The sequence below is a fragment of the Lemur catta genome, unplaced genomic scaffold, assembly GCF_020740605.2.
Source record: "Lemur catta isolate mLemCat1 unplaced genomic scaffold, mLemCat1.pri scaffold_155_ctg1, whole genome shotgun sequence".
Classification (NCBI taxonomy): Eukaryota; Metazoa; Chordata; class Mammalia; order Primates; family Lemuridae; genus Lemur; species Lemur catta.
In genome coordinates this window covers 1,003-24,050 of record NW_025423777.1, presented here as the reverse complement: position 1 = coordinate 24,050, position 23,048 = coordinate 1,003, and the positions used below count along the sequence as shown (strand labels likewise).

The 23,048-nt window shown below is 53.8% G+C and overlaps 4 non-coding genes and 5 pseudogenes across 4 annotated transcripts; all 9 read left to right on the top strand.

Moving 5' to 3' along the window:
• The first annotated feature begins 2,261 nt into the window (after positions 1–2,261).
• On the top strand, positions 2,262–2,382 carry LOC123629467 (annotated as a pseudogene).
• A 1,204-nt stretch (positions 2,383–3,586) lies between these two features.
• Positions 3,587–3,705, top strand: LOC123629478. Its single transcript, XR_006732083.1, has one exon. It is a non-coding gene; the product is annotated as a 5S ribosomal RNA (ribosomal RNA).
• Positions 3,706–7,175: 3,470 nt separating this feature from the next.
• Positions 7,176–7,296, top strand: LOC123629466 (annotated as a pseudogene).
• Positions 7,297–8,503: 1,207 nt separating this feature from the next.
• On the top strand, positions 8,504–8,622 carry LOC123629477. Its single transcript, XR_006732082.1, has one exon. It is a non-coding gene; the product is annotated as a 5S ribosomal RNA (ribosomal RNA).
• A 3,463-nt stretch (positions 8,623–12,085) lies between these two features.
• LOC123629464 lies at positions 12,086–12,206 on the top strand (annotated as a pseudogene).
• A 1,205-nt stretch (positions 12,207–13,411) lies between these two features.
• LOC123629476 lies at positions 13,412–13,530 on the top strand. Its single transcript, XR_006732081.1, has one exon. It is a non-coding gene; the product is annotated as a 5S ribosomal RNA (ribosomal RNA).
• A 3,470-nt stretch (positions 13,531–17,000) lies between these two features.
• On the top strand, positions 17,001–17,121 carry LOC123629463 (annotated as a pseudogene).
• Positions 17,122–18,328: 1,207 nt separating this feature from the next.
• LOC123629465 lies at positions 18,329–18,447 on the top strand. Its single transcript, XR_006732079.1, has one exon. It is a non-coding gene; the product is annotated as a 5S ribosomal RNA (ribosomal RNA).
• Positions 18,448–21,913: 3,466 nt separating this feature from the next.
• Positions 21,914–22,034, top strand: LOC123629462 (annotated as a pseudogene).
• The last annotated feature ends 1,014 nt before the right edge of the window (positions 22,035–23,048 follow it).

The window sequence follows — 23,048 nt, the reverse complement described above, 5'->3', positions numbered from 1 at the left end:
GACTGTCATCCTTTTCCTGGCTTTTCCTTTGAAAGTTTTTGCTCTCTGTTATAGGACTATCTCATTGAGGTAGTTTGTTAATTTCACAGTTTATAGAATACATGTGGAACGATTCTGGATTCCTTCTGGGTAACTTGTGTGCCAGGGGAAACCTTCTGTTTGGAGAATACTCCTTGCTTACACAGGAAGCTGCAGTTCATCAGCGCTGCTAGAGAATGGCACTGCACGAATCAGTCGAAGTATCTTTATGCGATCTTTGACTAGGTCCGTGTACAAGGGGCTCCCGTGAGGATTACCCTAGATGCTTCCTGGTCACATGTGCCCTATCTTCTCTCTGGTACGTGCTACTCAGAGAATATGCTTGCTCCTGAATTATGCCAGTGTTTATTCATATCCATTTATGCTGCATTGTTTTCCAAATGGTTCTATAATTTCGCCTCCCATATCAGCAGGGTGAGTGCAAGAGTTTTCCTCAAAGCCAACACAGTGATCAGTTTCTTAAGTTTCCTCAATCTGGTGAGTTGGAAACTATATCTGGCTTCATTTTTTATTCCGTATTTCCTTGACTAATAATGAGGACACAGGGCCAAAGGCGCATTAAGCATATAAAACGTAGATATTCTGTAACAGTAACATTTTGCCAATTATATGGGCTACAGATACCTTGTCCTGTTTGCAGCTTGTTTTTGATCCTGTTCATGGTATCTTTGGAAACTTTTCATGATGGGAAATTTGAAATAGAAACAAAATCGGAAAGAATAGTAGAATATTTTCTCACTCCCCTGACTCAAGAAATCACCAACCCCTGGCCAGATCTTGTTTCCTTTATACCCCTCCTACCTTAAGTTCATGATCCCCTTAATGATATCCCTCCATCGATAAAAAGTCAATATGTTTCTATCAAAGGTAGAGGCTTTCTTCCATTTTTCAGTGTACTCACAGCCACATTATTCCATCTAAAAATTTCACCGTATTAGAGATAACAGCAAGTACTCAATGTTTGCGTTTCCCTGAGACACACACGCTCATTTCAGTTTCTTTGGATCCAGTCCAAATACAGTACCTACCTTGTGAGGGGTTGAGATGTCTTTTGAAAGAGTGTCCATACATCGCGACTAGTCGGGGGCAGCCCCGGTTGTCACCATTTCCCTTTGTTTCCTACCGCTGTCCGCAGTGACCCGAGTTACTTTCGCATTGTGAGGGGTTTCATCGCGGATTTAAACGTATCTAATGTGTTTCAATATCTTGCAATTATTATACTTACTGGCGATCAAACCGTCCTGTGTTTGGCAAACGGGAGTCTACTCATTCTGGTTCCTGTGTCTTTTGACGTGACCCTCGTCCTGTTGGATATCATAGCATCCACGCTTCCCAGTACAAGAAGCGTCCGTTTCCCGCCCCAGACTTCAAGTCAGCCTATGTCTCCAGTAAGTCTTAGGACCGTTTAATAACGATGGTTGGCGGAGACCACGATCTAGATGCTGCTGAAATGCACTACTGTTGAGTTCGCACCTATGTCTCGGCACTTTCCGTGGAAAAACTAAAAATAAATAAATAAATAAATAAATAAATAAATAAATAAATAAATAAATAAATAAAGGAAGAAAAGAAAAAAAAAATTACAGGAAAACACATTGAGTTTCCACTGATAATCCAAGTTCAAACTGAGAACCGAGAGTTGTTTTTACATGACTTGATCGATTTCACCTCTTCCTCTCACACCCAAATTCCCAGTCCCCAAAGACACCAACAGCATTTCTTCTTTGCAGGATCCCACAGAATAATCGTAGCCATGCACCATATAACCGTGGACTGGTTCCTACTGCATGAAGTAGGAAAGGCGAGGAAGGAACTTTCTACTGTTCCGGCTGCTCCACTGTGAAAACGTAAGAGCTGCCGTCCGCCGAAGCCAGTCTGCTCATGTCCAAGGAGCTCTGAGCCACGTCACACTCCTTTGGAATATTTCCCTGAGCCTTCATGTGGGCTCCTGACGTCTGTAGAATCTCACAAGTCACACATTGCCCTCCCGTTTGTGTCCTCCGTGCTTTGAATAGATGTGCTATTGAGTGTTTGATTTTTGTTGTCATTGGTGTATGTGTTTGTGGCAAAGTGTTGAGTGTTTGGTGTGTATGTAGCAGCTAGAGAGCGAGGCTCTGAAGGCTACTGGGCAGCAGGAGGGCGCGGGGTCGGGTGTGGGGCGCTGGGCCGGGAGGGCCGCGTGGCAGCTCGGCCTCTTGAGGCGTCCGGGGACAGCCGCCGCCGTCTAGGGCCATAGCACCCTGAACGTCCCCGATCTCGTCTGATCTGGGAAGCTAAGCAGGGTCGGGGGCCCGGTTTGTACTTGGATGGGAGACCGCCTGGGAATACCAGGTGCTGCAGGCTTTTGCCTCTTCTTTTGTCCCGCCCGCCGAGGGGTCGGGGGTGGGGGGGCCCCGGCGTTCTGTGCCCGCCTCCACTTTCGCCCTCGGCCCCTGGCACTCCCCCGCCCCCCCGCCGGCGCGGCCCGCTGCCCCCCGCCCAGGGCGTCCTCCCCTCTCCCCCGCTGCAACACCACCGCCAGGTGGCGGCAGCGGCAGAGCGTCCCAGCCGTTCCGTTCCTGTTCGGCCGGCAGCGGAGCCCCAGCCCTGGGCCCCACACCGGGCCGGGCGGGCGGCGGGATCCCTGAGTGCCGCTGGGTCTCCTCTCCCCCACACCCGGCACCCCCCGCCCCGCACTCCGGGACGTCGCGTACACCCGGCGCGGGACAGCCCACGGCGGCAAACCTTGTCCTGGGCCCCCGGACCCCCGGCCGACCGTGCACTTCCTCTCCGCCGCACACCCGGGCCTCGGGCCCGGGCCTCACGCCGGGCGGGCTCCTCGCCACCGCCGGGGCTCCCGAGAGACACACCGGCGCGCCGCACAGGGCGAGTTTCCGGCCACCCGGGCAGAGAGGACGCACAACAGCACACGGAGCGCACGCAGCCAAACCCAAACCACCCACCGGCCCCCCGACCCGTGGCTACCCACCCCAAACCCCACCCCACCGGGCCACAGGATAGCGGGCTCTGGCCCGCCCCGCCGCCCCCCGCCCCCGCGCGGGGGCTGCTGCCACACGCAGGCCCTGAGGGGAATCGGGGCAGAACGGTCCTCCCCAGACGGGGGTGGGGTGGCGGGGTGGGGGGGACACTGCAGGTCTTCCTTCAGGACCTCCGGGTGAAGGACCGGCGGCAGGCGCGGCCCTGCCTCCTCGTGCCGGCCCCGCCCCAAAGCCCCTCCCCACCGTGCCCTCGCGTGGGCCGGCGGAGGGCCCTATCTCCCGCACTCTCCGGCTCTGGCCCTCCGCCCCCACGCGTGGAAGCCTGTCCCTGCGCGCGTGCCCGTGGGTCTGCTCCTCGGGGTGTGGGACGGTGGTGCGCCCGTGGTTTGGGTGGGGGTGGGGGGGTGCGCGCGCAAGACCCGTCAGGCCCCGCCTGGCCCCCCACCCCCACCCCGATACTGGCAGGTGGGCTAGCGATGGGCCAGGGCGGCGGGAGGGACCCGACGGCGCAGGGAGGGACGCGTCCCAGCAGCTCGGCCTCTTGAGGCGTCCGGGGGGCGGCCACCGTCGTCTACGGCCAGACCACCCTGAACGCGCCCGATCTCGTCTGATCTCGGAAGCTAAGCAGGGTCGGGCCCGGTTAGTACTTGGATGGGAGACCGCCTGGGAATCCCGGGTGCCGTAGGCTTTTTGCTCTGCCTCTTTTTCTGTCCCGCCCCCCTGGGCTGGGAAGGGGAGGGGGGGGCCTTCGCCCTCCGCGCCCGCCCCGGCTCCCGCCCCCGGCCGGCCCGGACCCTGCCCCGTGGCCCCTGGAGAGAGGGTCAGATTGGAGATGTGGAGGCTCAGTCCCCGAGGCTGTCGCCCCTCACACACCTGCCGCAGGTCCGGGCCTCCGGAACTTCTGACCGACCGGCTCTGAATTCAGGACACAGTCTAAAGTTGTCCAAGGAGATGACCACGTTACCACCCTAGGAAAGGAAAAATTGGACCCTATCCACATATGCAGAAGAAGAGAATCTAAACAGTTGGCTATTCGTTCACGGTAACATAATTCAAGAATCCAGATGCGAAGACATCTAGAGACACTTTTCAAACGTCTAAATCTTTAGAAAATATTCTGAAGGCTTAAGAAGTAGAAACATTCTTTGGAAAGTCACGAGCAAGACCAGGGTGTTGATAGGAAATCCTTCCGTTCGATCCTGCAAGAGACGCTCCAAAAATGTACTACAACAAGGGAAAACACTAATAATATGTGGGAAAGGAAAATCACCTTTCTTCATTTTCCTCACCTCCTACGGTTCTCAAAATAGAATGTTTTCCCCTATGCACGGGAGACCTGTAGAAATCCTAGGGGAGTCCAGCAAGATAGCTCTAGGTGAAATCAACATTCCATCGATAGTTTCGATGTTTCTTATTTCCTCGCCAATACACACTAATGAATGCAATCTTTCAAAAGGATAACACTCAAAGTCACAGAAAATCTACGCGGCACCTACGGGGCAAAGGTGCCAACTTCGATGGAAAACTTAGTAAAAACGTACATGATGGCTCAAATCCATGGAGAGGCTATCCTGTAGTCCTCGATAGACGGACACAGAGTCCCCAAACTAATCATTTCCCCCAAATTAATAAATAATCCAATTTAAGCAGGGTGTATAACTAGAAACTTACTATCTGCTTCTTTCTCTTTTTCTTTTAATTTGGGAAAGGGGTATGTTAAAGAATGATAATAATGATCATGATTATCAGTATGATTATTATATTAAATCGAATTAACCGTACCAAAACCCCACCACTCACCTTATAAAAATGGGAGTTGATGCATATGTCGGAAGCCGCTGTGTATCTTTTCCTCAAGGCGTGGAACCACAGAAACGCTTCTCCCAAACAAATCCCATCTCGACTGTCATCCTTTTCCTGGCTTTTCCTTTGAAAGTTTTTGCTCTCTGTTATAGGACTATCTCATTGAGGTAGTTTGTTAATTTCACAGTTTATAGAATACATGTGGAACGATTCTGGATTCCTTCTGGGTAACTTGTGTGCCAGGGGAAACCTTCTGTTTGGAGAATACTCCTTGCTTACACAGGAAGCTGCAGTTCATCAGCGCTGCTAGAGAATGGCACTGCACGAATCAGTCGAAGTATCTTTATGCGATCTTTGACTAGGTCCGTGTACAAGGGGCTCCCGTGAGGATTACCCTAGATGCTTCCTGGTCACATGTGCCCTATCTTCTCTCTGGTACGTGCTACTCAGAGAATATGCTTGCTCCTGAATTATGCCAGTGTTTATTCATATCCATTTATGCTGCATTGTTTTCCAAATGGTTCTATAATTTCGCCTCCCATATCAGCAGGGTGAGTGCAAGAGTTTTCCTCAAAGCCAACACAGTGATCAGTTTCTTAAGTTTCCTCAATCTGGTGAGTTGGAAACTATATCTGGCTTCATTTTTTATTCCGTATTTCCTTGACTAATAATGAGGACACAGGGCCAAAGGCGCATTAAGCATATAAAACGTAGATATTCTGTAACAGTAACATTTTGCCAATTATATGGGCTACAGATACCTTGTCCTGTTTGCAGCTTGTTTTTGATCCTGTTCATGGTATCTTTGGAAACTTTTCATGATGGGAAATTTGAAATAGAAACAAAATCGGAAAGAATAGTAGAATATTTTCTCACTCCCCTGACTCAAGAAATCACCAACCCCTGGCCAGATCTTGTTTCCTTTATACCCCTCCTACCTTAAGTTCATGATCCCCTTAATGATATCCCTCCATCGATAAAAAGTCAATATGTTTCTATCAAAGGTAGAGGCTTTCTTCCATTTTTCAGTGTACTCACAGCCACATTATTCCATCTAAAAATTTCACCGTATTAGAGATAACAGCAAGTACTCAATGTTTGCGTTTCCCTGAGACACACACGCTCATTTCAGTTTCTTTGGATCCAGTCCAAATACAGTACCTACCTTGTGAGGGGTTGAGATGTCTTTTGAAAGAGTGTCCATACATCGCGACTAGTCGGGGGCAGCCCCGGTTGTCACCATTTCCCTTTGTTTCCTACCGCTGTCCGCAGTGACCCGAGTTACTTTCGCATTGTGAGGGGTTTCATCGCGGATTTAAACGTATCTAATGTGTTTCAATATCTTGCAATTATTATACTTACTGGCGATCAAACCGTCCTGTGTTTGGCAAACGGGAGTCTACTCATTCTGGTTCCTGTGTCTTTTGACGTGACCCTCGTCCTGTTGGATATCATAGCATCCACGCTTCCCAGTACAAGAAGCGTCCGTTTCCCGCCCCAGACTTCAAGTCAGCCTATGTCTCCAGTAAGTCTTAGGACCGTTTAATAACGATGGTTGGCGGAGACCACGATCTAGATGCTGCTGAAATGCACTACTGTTGAGTTCGCACCTATGTCTCGGCACTTTCCGTGGAAAAACTAAAAATAAATAAATAAATAAATAAATAAATAAATAAATAAATAAATAAATAAAGGAAGAAAAGAAAAAAAAAATTACAGGAAAACACATTGAGTTTCCACTGATAATCCAAGTTCAAACTGAGAACCGAGAGTTGTTTTTACATGACTTGATCGATTTCACCTCTTCCTCTCACACCCAAATTCCCAGTCCCCAAAGACACCAACAGCATTTCTTCTTTGCAGGATCCCACAGAATAATCGTAGCCATGCACCATATAACCGTGGACTGGTTCCTACTGCATGAAGTAGGAAAGGCGAGGAAGGAACTTTCTACTGTTCCGGCTGCTCCACTGTGAAAACGTAAGAGCTGCCGTCCGCCGAAGCCAGTCTGCTCATGTCCAAGGAGCTCTGAGCCACGTCACACTCCTTTGGAATATTTCCCTGAGCCTTCATGTGGGCTCCTGACGTCTGTAGAATCTCACAAGTCACACATTGCCCTCCCGTTTGTGTCCTCCGTGCTTTGAATAGATGTGCTATTGAGTGTTTGATTTTTGTTGTCATTGGTGTATGTGTTTGTGGCAAAGTGTTGAGTGTTTGGTGTGTATGTAGCAGCTAGAGAGCGAGGCTCTGAAGGCTACTGGGCAGCAGGAGGGCGCGGGGTCGGGTGTGGGGCGCTGGGCCGGGAGGGCCGCGTGGCAGCTCGGCCTCTTGAGGCGTCCGGGGACAGCCGCCGCCGTCTAGGGCCATAGCACCCTGAACGTCCCCGATCTCGTCTGATCTGGGAAGCTAAGCAGGGTCGGGGGCCCGGTTTGTACTTGGATGGGAGACCGCCTGGGAATACCAGGTGCTGCAGGCTTTTGCCTCTTCTTTTGTCCCGCCCGCCGAGGGGTCGGGGGTGGGGGGGCCCCGGCGTTCTGTGCCCGCCTCCACTTTCGCCCTCGGCCCCTGGCACTCCCCCGCCCCCCCCGCCGGCGCGGCCCGCTGCCCCCGCCCAGGGCGTCCTCCCCTCTCCCCCGCTGCAACACCACCGCCAGGTGGCGGCAGCGGCAGAGCGTCCCAGCCGTTCCGTTCCTGTTCGGCCGGCAGCGGAGCCCCAGCCCTGGGCCCCACACCGGGCCGGGCGGGCGGCGGGATCCCTGAGTGCCGCTGGGTCTCCTCTCCCCCACACCCGGCACCCCCCGCCCCGCACTCCGGGACGTCGCGTACACCCGGCGCGGGACAGCCCACGGCGGCAAACCTTGTCCTGGGCCCCCGGACCCCCGGCCGACCGTGCACTTCCTCTCCGCCGCACACCCGGGCCTCGGGCCCGGGCCTCACGCCGGGCGGGCTCCTCGCCACCGCCGGGGCTCCCGAGAGACACACCGGCGCGCCGCACAGGGCGAGTTTCCGGCCACCCGGGCAGAGAGGACGCACAACAGCACACGGAGCGCACGCAGCCAAACCCAAACCACCCACCGGCCCCCCGACCCGTGGCTACCCACCCCCAAACCCCACCCCACCGGGCCACAGGATAGCGGGCTCTGGCCCGCCCCGCCGCCCCCCGCCCCCGCGCGGGGGCTGCTGCCACACGCAGGCCCTGAGGGGAATCGGGGCAGAACGGTCCTCCCCAGACGGGGGTGGGGTGGCGGGGTGGGGGGGGACACTGCAGGTCTTCCTTCAGGACCTCCGGGTGAAGGACCGGCGGCAGGCGCGGCCCTGCCTCCTCGTGCCGGCCCCGCCCCAAAGCCCCTCCCCACCGTGCCCTCGCGTGGGCCGGCGGAGGGCCCTATCTCCCGCACTCTCCGGCTCTGGCCCTCCGCCCCCACGCGTGGAAGCCTGTCCCTGCGCGCGTGCCCGTGGGTCTGCTCCTCGGGGTGTGGGACGGTGGTGCGCCCGTGGTTTGGGTGGGGGGTGGGGGGGTGCGCGCGCAAGACCCGTCAGGCCCCGCCTGGCCCCCCACCCCCACCCCGATACTGGCAGGTGGGCTAGCGATGGGCCAGGGCGGCGGGAGGGACCCGACGGCGCAGGGAGGGACGCGTCCCAGCAGCTCGGCCTCTTGAGGCGTCCGGGGGGCGGCCACCGTCGTCTACGGCCAGACCACCCTGAACGCGCCCGATCTCGTCTGATCTCGGAAGCTAAGCAGGGTCGGGCCCGGTTAGTACTTGGATGGGAGACCGCCTGGGAATCCCGGGTGCCGTAGGCTTTTTGCTCTGCCTCTTTTTCTGTCCCGCCCCCCTGGGCTGGGAAGGGGAGGGGGGGGGCCTTCGCCCTCCGCGCCCGCCCCGGCTCCCGCCCCCGGCCGGCCCGGACCCTGCCCCGTGGCCCCTGGAGAGAGGGTCAGATTGGAGATGTGGAGGCTCAGTCCCCGAGGCTGTCGCCCCTCACACACCTGCCGCAGGTCCGGGCCTCCGGAACTTCTGACCGACCGGCTCTGAATTCAGGACACAGTCTAAAGTTGTCCAAGGAGATGACCACGTTACCACCCTAGGAAAGGAAAAATTGGACCCTATCCACATATGCAGAAGAAGAGAATCTAAACAGTTGGCTATTCGTTCACGGTAACATAATTCAAGAATCCAGATGCGAAGACATCTAGAGACACTTTTCAAACGTCTAAATCTTTAGAAAATATTCTGAAGGCTTAAGAAGTAGAAACATTCTTTGGAAAGTCACGAGCAAGACCAGGGTGTTGATAGGAAATCCTTCCGTTCGATCCTGCAAGAGACGCTCCAAAAATGTACTACAACAAGGGAAAACACTAATAATATGTGGGAAAGGAAAATCACCTTTCTTCATTTTCCTCACCTCCTACGGTTCTCAAAATAGAATGTTTTCCCCTATGCACGGGAGACCTGTAGAAATCCTAGGGGAGTCCAGCAAGATAGCTCTAGGTGAAATCAACATTCCATCGATAGTTTCGATGTTTCTTATTTCCTCGCCAATACACACTAATGAATGCAATCTTTCAAAAGGATAACACTCAAAGTCACAGAAAATCTACGCGGCACCTACGGGGCAAAGGTGCCAACTTCGATGGAAAACTTAGTAAAAACGTACATGATGGCTCAAATCCATGGAGAGGCTATCCTGTAGTCCTCGATAGACGGACACAGAGTCCCCAAACTAATCATTTCCCCCAAATTAATAAATAATCCAATTTAAGCAGGGTGTATAACTAGAAACTTACTATCTGCTTCTTTCTCTTTTTCTTTTAATTTGGGAAAGGGGTATGTTAAAGAATGATAATAATGATCATGATTATCAGTATGATTATTATATTAAATCGAATTAACCGTACCAAAACCCCACCACTCACCTTATAAAAATGGGAGTTGATGCATATGTCGGAAGCCGCTGTGTATCTTTTCCTCAAGGCGTGGAACCACAGAAACGCTTCTCCCAAACAAATCCCATCTCGACTGTCATCCTTTTCCTGGCTTTTCCTTTGAAAGTTTTTGCTCTCTGTTATAGGACTATCTCATTGAGGTAGTTTGTTAATTTCACAGTTTATAGAATACATGTGGAACGATTCTGGATTCCTTCTGGGTAACTTGTGTGCCACGGGAAACCTTCTGTTTGGAGAATACTCCTTGCTTACACAGGAAGCTGCAGTTCATCAGCGCTGCTAGAGAATGGCACTGCACGAATCAGTCGAAGTATCTTTATGCGATCTTTGACTAGGTCCGTGTACAAGGGGCTCCCGTGAGGATTACCCTAGATGCTTCCTGGTCACATGTGCCCTATCTTCTCTCTGGTACGTGCTACTCAGAGAATATGCTTGCTCCTGAATTATGCCAGTGTTTATTCATATCCATTTATGCTGCATTGTTTTCCAAATGGTTCTATAATTTCGCCTCCCATATCAGCAGGGTGAGTGCAAGAGTTTTCCTCAAAGCCAACACAGTGATCAGTTTCTTAAGTTTCCTCAATCTGGTGAGTTGGAAACTATATCTGGCTTCATTTTTTATTCCGTATTTCCTTGACTAATAATGAGGACACAGGGCCAAAGGCGCATTAAGCATATAAAACGTAGATATTCTGTAACAGTAACATTTTGCCAATTATATGGGCTACAGATACCTTGTCCTGTTTGCAGCTTGTTTTTGATCCTGTTCATGGTATCTTTGGAAACTTTTCATGATGGGAAATTTGAAATAGAAACAAAATCGGAAAGAATAGTAGAATATTTTCTCACTCCCCTGACTCAAGAAATCACCAACCCCTGGCCAGATCTTGTTTCCTTTATACCCCTCCTACCTTAAGTTCATGATCCCCTTAATGATATCCCTCCATCGATAAAAAGTCAATATGTTTCTATCAAAGGTAGAGGCTTTCTTCCATTTTTCAGTGTACTCACAGCCACATTATTCCATCTAAAAATTTCACCGTATTAGAGATAACAGCAAGTACTCAATGTTTGCGTTTCCCTGAGACACACACGCTCATTTCAGTTTCTTTGGATCCAGTCCAAATACAGTACCTACCTTGTGAGGGGTTGAGATGTCTTTTGAAAGAGTGTCCATACATCGCGACTAGTCGGGGGCAGCCCCGGTTGTCACCATTTCCCTTTGTTTCCTACCGCTGTCCGCAGTGACCCGAGTTACTTTCGCATTGTGAGGGGTTTCATCGCGGATTTAAACGTATCTAATGTGTTTCAATATCTTGCAATTATTATACTTACTGGCGATCAAACCGTCCTGTGTTTGGCAAACGGGAGTCTACTCATTCTGGTTCCTGTGTCTTTTGACGTGACCCTCGTCCTGTTGGATATCATAGCATCCACGCTTCCCAGTACAAGAAGCGTCCGTTTCCCGCCCCAGACTTCAAGTCAGCCTATGTCTCCAGTAAGTCTTAGGACCGTTTAATAACGATGGTTGGCGGAGACCACGATCTAGATGCTGCTGAAATGCACTACTGTTGAGTTCGCACCTATGTCTCGGCACTTTCCGTGGAAAAACTAAAAATAAATAAATAAATAAATAAATAAATAAATAAATAAATAAAGGAAGAAAAGAAAAAAAAAATTACAGGAAAACACATTGAGTTTCCACTGATAATCCAAGTTCAAACTGAGAACCGAGAGTTGTTTTTACATGACTTGATCGATTTCACCTCTTCCTCTCACACCCAAATTCCCAGTCCCCAAAGACACCAACAGCATTTCTTCTTTGCAGGATCCCACAGAATAATCGTAGCCATGCACCATATAACCGTGGACTGGTTCCTACTGCATGAAGTAGGAAAGGCGAGGAAGGAACTTTCTACTGTTCCGGCTGCTCCACTGTGAAAACGTAAGAGCTGCCGTCCGCCGAAGCCAGTCTGCTCATGTCCAAGGAGCTCTGAGCCACGTCACACTCCTTTGGAATATTTCCCTGAGCCTTCATGTGGGCTCCTGACGTCTGTAGAATCTCACAAGTCACACATTGCCCTCCCGTTTGTGTCCTCCGTGCTTTGAATAGATGTGCTATTGAGTGTTTGATTTTTGTTGTCATTGGTGTATGTGTTTGTGGCAAAGTGTTGAGTGTTTGGTGTGTATGTAGCAGCTAGAGAGCGAGGCTCTGAAGGCTACTGGGCAGCAGGAGGGCGCGGGGTCGGGTGTGGGGCGCTGGGCCGGGAGGGCCGCGTGGCAGCTCGGCCTCTTGAGGCGTCCGGGGACAGCCGCCGCCGTCTAGGGCCATAGCACCCTGAACGTCCCCGATCTCGTCTGATCTGGGAAGCTAAGCAGGGTCGGGGGCCCGGTTTGTACTTGGATGGGAGACCGCCTGGGAATACCAGGTGCTGCAGGCTTTTGCCTCTTCTTTTGTCCCGCCCGCCGAGGGGTCGGGGGTGGGGGGGCCCCGGCGTTCTGTGCCCGCCTCCACTTTCGCCCTCGGCCCCTGGCACTCCCCCGCCCCCCCCGCCGGCGCGGCCCGCTGCCCCCGCCCAGGGCGTCCTCCCCTCTCCCCCGCTGCAACACCACCGCCAGGTGGCGGCAGCGGCAGAGCGTCCCAGCCGTTCCGTTCCTGTTCGGCCGGCAGCGGAGCCCCAGCCCTGGGCCCCACACCGGGCCGGGCGGGCGGCGGGATCCCTGAGTGCCGCTGGGTCTCCTCTCCCCCACACCCGGCACCCCCCGCCCCGCACTCCGGGACGTCGCGTACACCCGGCGCGGGACAGCCCACGGCGGCAAACCTTGTCCTGGGCCCCCGGACCCCCGGCCGACCGTGCACTTCCTCTCCGCCGCACACCCGGGCCTCGGGCCCGGGCCTCACGCCGGGCGGGCTCCTCGCCACCGCCGGGGCTCCCGAGAGACACACCGGCGCGCCGCACAGGGCGAGTTTCCGGCCACCCGGGCAGAGAGGACGCACAACAGCACACGGAGCGCACGCAGCCAAACCCAAACCACCCACCGGCCCCCCGACCCGTGGCTACCCACCCCAAACCCCACCCCACCGGGCCACAGGATAGCGGGCTCTGGCCCGCCCCGCCGCCCCCCGCCCCCCGCGCGGGGGCTGCTGCCACACGCAGGCCCTGAGGGGAATCGGGGCAGAACGGTCCTCCCCAGACGGGGGTGGGGTGGCGGGGTGGGGGGGACACTGCAGGTCTTCCTTCAGGACCTCCGGGTGAAGGACCGGCGGCAGGCGCGGCCCTGCCTCCTCGTGCCGGCCCCGCCCCAAAGCCCCTCCCCACCGTGCCCTCGCGTGGGCCGGCGGAGGGCCCTATCTCCCGCACTCTCCGGCTCTGGCCCTCCGCCCCCACGCGTGGAAGCCTGTCCCTGCGCGCGTGCCCGTGGGTCTGCTCCTCGGGGTGTGGGACGGTGGTGCGCCCGTGGTTTGGGTGGGGGTGGGGGGGTGCGCGCGCAAGACCCGTCAGGCCCCGCCTGGCCCCCCACCCCCACCCCGATACTGGCAGGTGGGCTAGCGATGGGCCAGGGCGGCGGGAGGGACCCGACGGCGCAGGGAGGGACGCGTCCCAGCAGCTCGGCCTCTTGAGGCGTCCGGGGGGCGGCCACCGTCGTCTACGGCCAGACCACCCTGAACGCGCCCGATCTCGTCTGATCTCGGAAGCTAAGCAGGGTCGGGCCCGGTTAGTACTTGGATGGGAGACCGCCTGGGAATCCCGGGTGCCGTAGGCTTTTTGCTCTGCCTCTTTTTCTGTCCCGCCCCCCTGGGCTGGGAAGGGGAGGGGGGGGCCTTCGCCCTCCGCGCCCGCCCCGGCTCCCGCCCCCGGCCGGCCCGGACCCTGCCCCGTGGCCCCTGGAGAGAGGGTCAGATTGGAGATGTGGAGGCTCAGTCCCCGAGGCTGTCGCCCCTCACACACCTGCCGCAGGTCCGGGCCTCCGGAACTTCTGACCGACCGGCTCTGAATTCAGGACACAGTCTAAAGTTGTCCAAGGAGATGACCACGTTACCACCCTAGGAAAGGAAAAATTGGACCCTATCCACATATGCAGAAGAAGAGAATCTAAACAGTTGGCTATTCGTTCACGGTAACATAATTCAAGAATCCAGATGCGAAGACATCTAGAGACACTTTTCAAACGTCTAAATCTTTAGAAAATATTCTGAAGGCTTAAGAAGTAGAAACATTCTTTGGAAAGTCACGAGCAAGACCAGGGTGTTGATAGGAAATCCTTCCGTTCGATCCTGCAAGAGACGCTCCAAAAATGTACTACAACAAGGGAAAACACTAATAATATGTGGGAAAGGAAAATCACCTTTCTTCATTTTCCTCACCTCCTACGGTTCTCAAAATAGAATGTTTTCCCCTATGCACGGGAGACCTGTAGAAATCCTAGGGGAGTCCAGCAAGATAGCTCTAGGTGAAATCAACATTCCATCGATAGTTTCGATGTTTCTTATTTCCTCGCCAATACACACTAATGAATGCAATCTTTCAAAAGGATAACACTCAAAGTCACAGAAAATCTACGCGGCACCTACGGGGCAAAGGTGCCAACTTCGATGGAAAACTTAGTAAAAACGTACATGATGGCTCAAATCCATGGAGAGGCTATCCTGTAGTCCTCGATAGACGGACACAGAGTCCCCAAACTAATCATTTCCCCCAAATTAATAAATAATCCAATTTAAGCAGGGTGTATAACTAGAAACTTACTATCTGCTTCTTTCTCTTTTTCTTTTAATTTGGGAAAGGGGTATGTTAAAGAATGATAATAATGATCATGATTATCAGTATGATTATTATATTAAATCGAATTAACCGTACCAAAACCCCACCACTCACCTTATAAAAATGGGAGTTGATGCATATGTCGGAAGCCGCTGTGTATCTTTTCCTCAAGGCGTGGAACCACAGAAACGCTTCTCCCAAACAAATCCCATCTCGACTGTCATCCTTTTCCTGGCTTTTCCTTTGAAAGTTTTTGCTCTCTGTTATAGGACTATCTCATTGAGGTAGTTTGTTAATTTCACAGTTTATAGAATACATGTGGAACGATTCTGGATTCCTTCTGGGTAACTTGTGTGCCAGGGGAAACCTTCTGTTTGGAGAATACTCCTTGCTTACACAGGAAGCTGCAGTTCATCAGCGCTGCTAGAGAATGGCACTGCACGAATCAGTCGAAGTATCTTTATGCGATCTTTGACTAGGTCCGTGTACAAGGGGCTCCCGTGAGGATTACCCTAGATGCTTCCTGGTCACATGTGCCCTATCTTCTCTCTGGTACGTGCTACTCAGAGAATATGCTTGCTCCTGAATTATGCCAGTGTTTATTCATATCCATTTATGCTGCATTGTTTTCCAAATGGTTCTATAATTTCGCCTCCCATATCAGCAGGGTGAGTGCAAGAGTTTTCCTCAAAGCCAACACAGTGATCAGTTTCTTAAGTTTCCTCAATCTGGTGAGTTGGAAACTATATCTGGCTTCATTTTTTATTCCGTATTTCCTTGACTAATAATGAGGACACAGGGCCAAAGGCGCATTAAGCATATAAAACGTAGATATTCTGTAACAGTAACATTTTGCCAATTATATGGGCTACAGATACCTTGTCCTGTTTGCAGCTTGTTTTTGATCCTGTTCATGGTATCTTTGGAAACTTTTCATGATGGGAAATTTGAAATAGAAACAAAATCGGAAAGAATAGTAGAATATTTTCTCACTCCCCTGACTCAAGAAATCACCAACCCCTGGCCAGATCTTGTTTCCTTTATACCCCTCCTACCTTAAGTTCATGATCCCCTTAATGATATCCCTCCATCGATAAAAAGTCAATATGTTTCTATCAAAGGTAGAGGCTTTCTTCCATTTTTCAGTGTACTCACAGCCACATTATTCCATCTAAAAATTTCACCGTATTAGAGATAACAGCAAGTACTCAATGTTTGCGTTTCCCTGAGACACACACGCTCATTTCAGTTTCTTTGGATCCAGTCCAAATACAGTACCTACCTTGTGAGGGGTTGAGATGTCTTTTGAAAGAGTGTCCATACATCGCGACTAGTCGGGGGCAGCCCCGGTTGTCACCATTTCCCTTTGTTTCCTACCGCTGTCCGCAGTGACCCGAGTTACTTTCGCATTGTGAGGGGTTTCATCGCGGATTTAAACGTATCTAATGTGTTTCAATATCTTGCAATTATTATACTTACTGGCGATCAAACCGTCCTGTGTTTGGCAAACGGGAGTCTACTCATTCTGGTTCCTGTGTCTTTTGACGTGACCCTCGTCCTGTTGGATATCATAGCATCCACGCTTCCCAGTACAAGAAGCGTCCGTTTCCCGCCCCAGACTTCAAGTCAGCCTATGTCTCCAGTAAGTCTTAGGACCGTTTAATAACGATGGTTGGCGGAGACCACGATCTAGATGCTGCTGAAATGCACTACTGTTGAGTTCGCACCTATGTCTCGGCACTTTCCGTGGAAAAACTAAAAATAAATAAATAAATAAATAAATAAATAAATAAATAAATAAATAAATAAAGGAAGAAAAGAAAAAAAAAATTACAGGAAAACACATTGAGTTTCCACTGATAATCCAAGTTCAAACTGAGAACCGAGAGTTGTTTTTACATGACTTGATCGATTTCACCTCTTCCTCTCACACCCAAATTCCCAGTCCCCAAAGACACCAACAGCATTTCTTCTTTGCAGGATCCCACAGAATAATCGTAGCCATGCACCATATAACCGTGGACTGGTTCCTACTGCATGAAGTAGGAAAGGCGAGGAAGGAACTTTCTACTGTTCCGGCTGCTCCACTGTGAAAACGTAAGAGCTGCCGTCCGCCGAAGCCAGTCTGCTCATGTCCAAGGAGCTCTGAGCCACGTCACACTCCTTTGGAATATTTCCCTGAGCCTTCATGTGGGCTCCTGACGTCTGTAGAATCTCACAAGTCACACATTGCCCTCCCGTTTGTGTCCTCCGTGCTTTGAATAGATGTGCTATTGAGTGTTTGATTTTTGTTGTCATTGGTGTATGTGTTTGTGGCAAAGTGTTGAGTGTTTGGTGTGTATGTAGCAGCTAGAGAGCGAGGCTCTGAAGGCTACTGGGCAGCAGGAGGGCGCGGGGTCGGGTGTGGGGCGCTGGGCCGGGAGGGCCGCGTGGCAGCTCGGCCTCTTGAGGCGTCCGGGGACAGCCGCCGCCGTCTAGGGCCATAGCACCCTGAACGTCCCCGATCTCGTCTGATCTGGGAAGCTAAGCAGGGTCGGGGGCCCGGTTTGTACTTGGATGGGAGACCGCCTGGGAATACCAGGTGCTGCAGGCTTTTGCCTCTTCTTTTGTCCCGCCCGCCGAGGGGTCGGGGGTGGGGGGGCCCCGGCGTTCTGTGCCCGCCTCCACTTTCGCCCTCGGCCCCTGGCACTCCCCGCGCCCCCCCCGCCGGCGCGGCCCGCTGCCCCCCGCCCAGGGCGTCCTCCCCTCTCCCCCGCTGCAACACCACCGCCAGGTGGCGGCAGCGGCAGAGCGTCCCAGCCGTTCCGTTCCTGTTCGGCCGGCAGCGGAGCCCCAGCCCTGGGCCCCACACCGGGCCGGGCGGGCGGCGGGATCCCTGAGTGCCGCTGGGTCTCCTCTCCCCCACACCCGGCACCCCCCGCCCCGCACTCCGGGACGTCGCGTACACCCGGCGCGGGACAGCCCACGGCGGCAAACCTTGTCCTGGGCCCCCGGACCCCCGGCCGACCGTGCACTTCCTCTCCGCCGCACACCCGGGCCTCGGGCCCGGGCCTCACGCCGGGCGGGCTCCTCGCCACCGCCGGGGCTCCCGAGAGACACACCGGCGCGCCGCACAGGGCGAGTTTCCGGCCACCCGGGCAGAGAGGACGCACAACAGCACACGGAGCGCACGCAGCCAAACCCAAACCACCCACCGGCCCCCCGACCCGTGGCTACCCACCCCAAACCCCACCCCACCGGGCCACAGGATAGCGGGCTCTGGCCCGCCCCGCCGCCCCCCGCCCCCCGCGCGGGGGCTGCTGCCACACGCAGGCCCTGAGGGGAATCGGGGCAGAACGGTCCTCCCCAGACGGGGGTGGGGTGGCGGGGTGGGGGGGACACTGCAGGTCTTCCTTCAGGACCTCCGGGTGAAGGACCGGCGGCAGGCGCGGCCCTGCCTCCTCGTGCCGGCCCCGCCCCAAAGCCCCTCCCCACCGTGCCCTCGCGTGGGCCGGCGGAGGGCCCTATCTCCCGCACTCTCCGGCTCTGGCCCTCCGCCCCCACGCGTGGAAGCCTGTCCCTGCGCGCGTGCCCGTGGGTCTGCTCCTCGGGGTGTGGGACGGTGGTGCGCCCGTGGTTTGGGTGGGGGTGGGGGGGTGCGCGCGCAAGACCCGTCAGGCCCCGCCTGGCCCCCCACCCCCACCCCGATACTGGCAGGTGGGCTAGCGATGGGCCAGGGCGGCGGGAGGGACCCGACGGCGCAGGGAGGGACGCGTCCCAGCAGCTCGGCCTCTTGAGGCGTCCGGGGGGCGGCCACCGTCGTCTACGGCCAGACCACCCTGAACGCGCCCGATCTCGTCTGATCTCGGAAGCTAAGCAGGGTCGGGCCCGGTTAGTACTTGGATGGGAGACCGCCTGGGAATCCCGGGTGCCGTAGGCTTTTTGCTCTGCCTCTTTTTCTGTCCCGCCCCCCTGGGCTGGGAAGGGGAGGGGGGGGCCTTCGCCCTCCGCGCCCGCCCCGGCTCCCGCCCCCGGCCGGCCCGGACCCTGCCCCGTGGCCCCTGGAGAGAGGGTCAGATTGGAGATGTGGAGGCTCAGTCCCCGAGGCTGTCGCCCCTCACACACCTGCCGCAGGTCCGGGCCTCCGGAACTTCTGACCGACCGGCTCTGAATTCAGGACACAGTCTAAAGTTGTCCAAGGAGATGACCACGTTACCACCCTAGGAAAGGAAAAATTGGACCCTATCCACATATGCAGAAGAAGAGAATCTAAACAGTTGGCTATTCGTTCACGGTAACATAATTCAAGAATCCAGATGCGAAGACATCTAGAGACACTTTTCAAACGTCTAAATCTTTAGAAAATATTCTGAAGGCTTAAGAAGTAGAAACATTCTTTGGAAAGTCACGAGCAAGACCAGGGTGTTGATAGGAAATCCTTCCGTTCGATCCTGCAAGAGACGCTCCAAAAATGTACTACAACAAGGGAAAACACTAATAATATGTGGGAAAGGAAAATCACCTTTCTTCATTTTCCTCACCTCCTACGGTTCTCAAAATAGAATGTTTTCCCCTATGCACGGGAGACCTGTAGAAATCCTAGGGGAGTCCAGCAAGATAGCTCTAGGTGAAATCAACATTCCATCGATAGTTTCGATGTTTCTTATTTCCTCGCCAATACACACTAATGAATGCAATCTTTCAAAAGGATAACACTCAAAGTCACAGAAAATCTACGCGGCACCTACGGGGCAAAGGTGCCAACTTCGATGGAAAACTTAGTAAAAACGTACATGATGGCTCAAATCCATGGAGAGGCTATCCTGTAGTCCTCGATAGACGGACACAGAGTCCCCAAACTAATCATTTCCCCCAAATTAATAAATAATCCAATTTAAGCAGGGTGTATAACTAGAAACTTACTATCTGCTTCTTTCTCTTTTTCTTTTAATTTGGGAAAGGGGTATGTTAAAGAATGATAATAATGATCATGATTATCAGTATGATTATTATATTAAATCGAATTAACCGTACCAAAACCCCACCACTCACCTTATAAAAATGGGAGTTGATGCATATGTCGGAAGCCGCTGTGTATCTTTTCCTCAAGGCGTGGAACCACAGAAACGCTTCTCCCAAACAAATCCCATCTCGACTGTCATCCTTTTCCTGGCTTTTCCTTTGAAAGTTTTTGCTCTCTGTTATAGGACTATCTCATTGAGGTAGTTTGTTAATTTCACAGTTTATAGAATACATGTGGAACGATTCTGGATTCCTTCTGGGTAACTTGTGTGCCAGGGGAAACCTTCTGTTTGGAGAATACTCCTTGCTTACACAGGAAGCTGCAGTTCATCAGCGCTGCTAGAGAATGGCACTGCACGAATCAGTCGAAGTATCTTTATGCGATCTTTGACTAGGTCCGTGTACAAGGGGCTCCCGTGAGGATTACCCTAGATGCTTCCTGGTCACATGTGCCCTATCTTCTCTCTGGTACGTGCTACTCAGAGAATATGCTTGCTCCTGAATTATGCCAGTGTTTATTCATATCCATTTATGCTGCATTGTTTTCCAAATGGTTCTATAATTTCGCCTCCCATATCAGCAGGGTGAGTGCAAGAGTTTTCCTCAAAGCCAACACAGTGATCAGTTTCTTAAGTTTCCTCAATCTGGTGAGTTGGAAACTATATCTGGCTTCATTTTTTATTCCGTATTTCCTTGACTAATAATGAGGACACAGGGCCAAAGGCGCATTAAGCATATAAAACGTAGATATTCTGTAACAGTAACATTTTGCCAATTATATGGGCTACAGATACCTTGTCCTGTTTGCAGCTTGTTTTTGATCCTGTTCATGGTATCTTTGGAAACTTTTCATGATGGGAAATTTGAAATAGAAACAAAATCGGAAAGAATAGTAGAATATTTTCTCACTCCCCTGACTCAAGAAATCACCAACCCCTGGCCAGATCTTGTTTCCTTTATACCCCTCCTACCTTAAGTTCATGATCCCCTTAATGATATCCCTCCATCGATAAAAAGTCAATATGTTTCTATCAAAGGTAGAGGCTTTCTTCCATTTTTCAGTGTACTCACAGCCACATTATTCCATCTAAAAATTTCACCGTATTAGAGATAACAGCAAGTACTCAATGTTTGCGTTTCCCTGAGACACACACGCTCATTTCAGTTTCTTTGGATCCAGTCCAAATACAGTACCTACCTTGTGAGGGGTTGAGATGTCTTTTGAAAGAGTGTCCATACATCGCGACTAGTCGGGGGCAGCCCCGGTTGTCACCATTTCCCTTTGTTTCCTACCGCTGTCCGCAGTGACCCGAGTTACTTTCGCATTGTGAGGGGTTTCATCGCGGATTTAAACGTATCTAATGTGTTTCAATATCTTGCAATTATTATACTTACTGGCGATCAAACCGTCCTGTGTTTGGCAAACGGGAGTCTACTCATTCTGGTTCCTGTGTCTTTTGACGTGACCCTCGTCCTGTTGGATATCATAGCATCCACGCTTCCCAGTACAAGAAGCGTCCGTTTCCCGCCCCAGACTTCAAGTCAGCCTATGTCTCCAGTAAGTCTTAGGACCGTTTAATAACGATGGTTGGCGGAGACCACGATCTAGATGCTGCTGAAATGCACTACTGTTGAGTTCGCACCTATGTCTCGGCACTTTCCGTGGAAAAACTAAAAATAAATAAATAAATAAATAAATAAATAAATAAATAAATAAATAAAGGAAGAAAAGAAAAAAAAAATTACAGGAAAACACATTGAGTTTCCACTGATAATCCAAGTTCAAACTGAGAACCGAGAGTTGTTTTTACATGACTTGATCGATTTCACCTCTTCCTCTCACACCCAAATTCCCAGTCCCCAAAGACACCAACAGCATTTCTTCTTTGCAGGATCCCACAGAATAATCGTAGCCATGCACCATATAACCGTGGACTGGTTCCTACTGCATGAAGTAGGAAAGGCGAGGAAGGAACTTTCTACTGTTCCGGCTGCTCCACTGTGAAAACGTAAGAGCTGCCGTCCGCCGAAGCCAGTCTGCTCATGTCCAAGGAGCTCTGAGCCACGTCACACTCCTTTGGAATATTTCCCTGAGCCTTCATGTGGGCTCCTGACGTCTGTAGAATCTCACAAGTCACACATTGCCCTCCCGTTTGTGTCCTCCGTGCTTTGAATAGATGTGCTATTGAGTGTTTGATTTTTGTTGTCATTGGTGTATGTGTTTGTGGCAAAGTGTTGAGTGTTTGGTGTGTATGTAGCAGCTAGAGAGCGAGGCTCTGAAGGCTACTGGGCAGCAGGAGGGCGCGGGGTCGGGTGTGGGGCGCTGGGCCGGGAGGGCCGCGTGGCAGCTCGGCCTCTTGAGGCGTCCGGGGACAGCCGCCGCCGTCTAGGGCCATAGCACCCTGAACGTCCCCGATCTCGTCTGATCTGGGAAGCTAAGCAGGGTCGGGGGCCCGGTTTGTACTTGGATGGGAGACCGCCTGGGAATACCAGGTGCTGCAGGCTTTTGCCTCTTCTTTTGTCCCGCCCGCCGAGGGGTCGGGGGTGGGGGGGCCCCGGCGTTCTGTGCCCGCCTCCACTTTCGCCCTCGGCCCCTGGCACTCCCCCGCCCCCCCGCCGGCGCGGCCCGCTGCCCCCGCCCAGGGCGTCCTCCCCTCTCCCCCGCTGCAACACCACCGCCAGGTGGCGGCAGCGGCAGAGCGTCCCAGCCGTTCCGTTCCTGTTCGGCCGGCAGCGGAGCCCCAGCCCTGGGCCCCACACCGGGCCGGGCGGGCGGCGGGATCCCTGAGTGCCGCTGGGTCTCCTCTCCCCCACACCCGGCACCCCCCCGCCCCGCACTCCGGGACGTCGCGTACACCCGGCGCGGGACAGCCCACGGCGGCAAACCTTGTCCTGGGCCCCCGGACCCCCGGCCGACCGTGCACTTCCTCTCCGCCGCACACCCGGGCCTCGGGCCCGGGCCTCACGCCGGGCGGGCTCCTCGCCACCGCCGGGGCTCCCGAGAGACACACCGGCGCGCCGCACAGGGCGAGTTTCCGGCCACCCGGGCAGAGAGGACGCACAACAGCACACGGAGCGCACGCAGCCAAACCCAAACCACCCACCGGCCCCCCGACCCGTGGCTACCCACCCCAAACCCCACCCCACCGGGCCACAGGATAGCGGGCTCTGGCCCGCCCCGCCGCCCCCCGCCCCCGCGCGGGGGCTGCTGCCACACGCAGGCCCTGAGGGGAATCGGGGCAGAACGGTCCTCCCCAGACGGGGGTGGGGTGGCGGGGTGGGGGGGACACTGCAGGTCTTCCTTCAGGACCTCCGGGTGAAGGACCGGCGGCAGGCGCGGCCCTGCCTCCTCGTGCCGGCCCCGCCCCAAAGCCCCTCCCCACCGTGCCCTCGCGTGGGCCGGCGGAGGGCCCTATCTCCCGCACTCTCCGGCTCTGGCCCTCCGCCCCCACGCGTGGAAGCCTGTCCCTGCGCGCGTGCCCGTGGGTCTGCTCCTCGGGGTGTGGGACGGTGGTGCGC